The sequence below is a fragment of the Corvus hawaiiensis genome, chromosome Z (genome assembly GCF_020740725.1).
Source record: "Corvus hawaiiensis isolate bCorHaw1 chromosome Z, bCorHaw1.pri.cur, whole genome shotgun sequence".
In the NCBI taxonomy this organism is placed as follows: Eukaryota; Metazoa; Chordata; class Aves; order Passeriformes; family Corvidae; genus Corvus; species Corvus hawaiiensis.
In genome coordinates, this window is record NC_063255.1 from 140,223 (window position 1) to 143,106 (window position 2,884).

At 55.1% G+C, this 2,884-nt stretch overlaps 1 long non-coding RNA gene across 1 annotated transcript; it reads right to left on the reverse strand.

The window, feature by feature from the left end:
- Window positions 1-949: 949 nt before the first annotated feature.
- Window positions 950-2,132, reverse strand: LOC125319542. Its single transcript, XR_007200792.1, has 5 exons — window positions 2,052-2,132; window positions 1,873-1,974; window positions 1,284-1,324; window positions 1,141-1,182; window positions 950-1,046 (listed from the first exon to the last, which is right to left on the reverse strand). It is a non-coding gene; the product is annotated as an uncharacterized LOC125319542 (long non-coding RNA).
- Between the last annotated feature and the right edge of the window lie 752 nt (window positions 2,133-2,884).

Here is a 2,884-nt window from a genome sequence, read left to right on the forward strand (position 1 = left end):
TGCCACGGATTTAATCCGTCTGCATCTGAAAGAAAGCGATGACAAAAGTCAAAGCGGTGCACAGGAACTTAATAGCTCCAGCCGTCCTGTGTCAATCCAGGAATACCATCTTGAGGTCAAACTACACCCTACATTACAAATTTCAAGTCCCCGGGCCCGGTCCTATTACACCTATAGGCCAGGCTGTGCAGCAGGGCAGACGAGCTCCGGACCAAACCCACACAGGCTCCCGTGACACAGATGATGACGAACGAGGGGAAGCGACGAGGAGAGAAAACTCTCGGCGAGAAGAATGACCACAAGCACATCGAGGGCTAAGGCAGAAGACACGAGACACCCAGTAGAGACAGAACACGCAGGAGACAAGCTACACAACGTGCACTATGACTGCTCTGCCTGGCTCGCCTCAGCGCTGTGATCAAAAGGGAGACTTTCCCTTTAGGGGGCCTAAAGGGGCCCCTTCTTAGACATCCCCATCTCTGAAGCTGACACAAAATTCCCTCGCGGCGAGCCCCGACCCGACACCCCGCTTGCATCCCCTCAACTTATCTCTCGGACATCCGGGGATGCGAATCCTCCTCGGGTGCAAAAGAAGGCCGCTCACCGTCCGGGAAGCTCCTGCCGTCGCCGGGCTGTTGTCTCTTAGTCAGCTACGATTAAAAAAAACCTGTCAAGGCCTGAACTTAGCGGCACGTGGCCCACTACAATTCTTGTACTCACCATCTCCTAAGATGGCAGGGGACCTCACGCTGCACGCTTCGGCCGCGCTCCGAGGCTGATGCCACCGTCGCAGGCTATACCTGAGGTAAGAGGAGACAGGCCATGTAGCATTGCTGAAACCTGAGTGGACCCTCGCTCCTCCCTCCCTCCCCGACTCGCCGCAACTCCTCGGCCATTGCCAAAGGCTACCCGGACTGCACCCTCACCTGGAAAAGGTCAGGGCTTCATCGCAGAGCTTTGCCATACTTGCAGAGGGGTCACGAGGGCGGCGAGCCGGGTCCGTCGGCCGTTCTGCGAGGGGGTTCGGCGTAATGCAAGTGGACCGCCTAAAACGCACAAATGACAATAGATGCTAAGAGCTGCGCCAGAACCTGGCGCCCAAGCAACAACAACTTTTTCTTTCCACCGGCCACTGCTTACCTCGCTCACTCGACACTGACTGCTAAGATCCGGCTTTACCACCTAAAAACAAAGACAGAGAACAATGCTAGAACATAGCCACCCGTTTACACTTGCCCCGCAAACACAAACGGTGACTCACCTTCCTGTGGGAACCCCCTCACCTGGTATGGAGCGCTCCGCCACAGATATAATCGATCTGCGTCTGAAAGAAAGTTAATGATAAAAGTCAAAGAGCTGCATGAGAACTTACTGGCTACAGACACCTTATGTCAATCTAGGAATACCATCTAGATGGCAACTACAGCCTACATAACAAATTTCAAGTCCCCGGGCTTTGCCCTATCGCACCTATAACGCCAGACTATGCAGCAGGGCAGAGCAGCTCCGGGCCAAACCCACGCTGGCCCCTGTGACACGGGACGTGACGAACACGGGGGTGCAACACGGAGAGAAACTCCCAGTGAGAAGAACGGCCGCCAGCACCTCGAAGGGCAAAGGAAAAAGACACACGACACAAGAAGCCCAAAAGACGCAGAACACACGATAGACGAGCGACACGACACACACCGGGACTGTTCTGTCCTACGCGCCTCAGCATTGTGATCAAAAATGAGACTTTCCCGTTATGTGGCCTAAAGGGGCCCTTTCTTGGACATCCCCGTCTCCAGAGCTAATTCAAAAATCCCTCCGACGAGTCCCGACCCAGCACATCGCTCTCGTCACCTCTGTGAGGCGTAGCCCTCGACTTACCTCTCGGCTGTCCGGGGATGCAAATCTGCATCAGGTGTGAAAGAAGGCCACCTCGCCATCTGGGAAGTTCCAGCCGTTACCAGGCCGTTGTCTCTTAGTTGGCTACAAGAAAGAGAACCAAACATCAAGGCGTGAACTTAGTGGCACCTCAGCCAGAACCCGACAGTTCCTCCACTCACCATCTCCTAAGAGGGCCGGGCTCCTTGGGGCCGCACGCTTCGGCTGCGCTCCCAGGCTGACGCTATCGTTGCGGCACATACCTGGGTTAAGAGGAGACAAAGCGATGCGGCATCGCTGAAACTTGAGCGGACCCTGGCTCTTCCTTCCTCCCTCCCTCCCCGACTCACCGCGACTCCTCGGCCGTTGCCTTCCCATGGAAAAGGTCAAGGCTTCATCGCAGAGTCCCGGTAATACTTGCGGAGAGCTCACGGAGGCAGCGAGCCGGCTCCTTCGGCCGGGCAGCAAGGGGCGGGGGGGGGGGGGGGGTCGGTGTAATACTAGCGGACCACCTAAAAGTCACAAACGACAATAGATGTTAAGAGCTGCACCAGAACTTGGCACCCGAGCAATAACCACTTTCTTTCCACCCGTCACAGCTTACCTCGCTCACTTGACATGGACTGCTGAGATCCGGCTTTTCCTCCTAAAAATAAAGACAAAGAACAATTCTGGAACACAGCCACCATTTACCCTTGCCCTACAAACACAAACGGTGACTGACCTTCCCATGGGAACCCGCTCACCCGCTGTGGGGCGCTCTGCCATGGATTTAATCCATCTGCATCTGAAAGATAGTGATGACAAAAGTCAAAGGGTTGCATGAGAACTTAACAGCTCCAGCCATCCTGTGTCAATCTAGGAATACCATCTAGAGGCCAAACTACACTCTACACTACAAATTTCAAGTCCCCGGGCCTTGTCCTATTACATCCATACACCAGGCTGTGCAGCAGGGCAGAGCAGCTCCGGGACAAACCCGAGCAGGCACCCGTGACACAGGAGATGACAAACA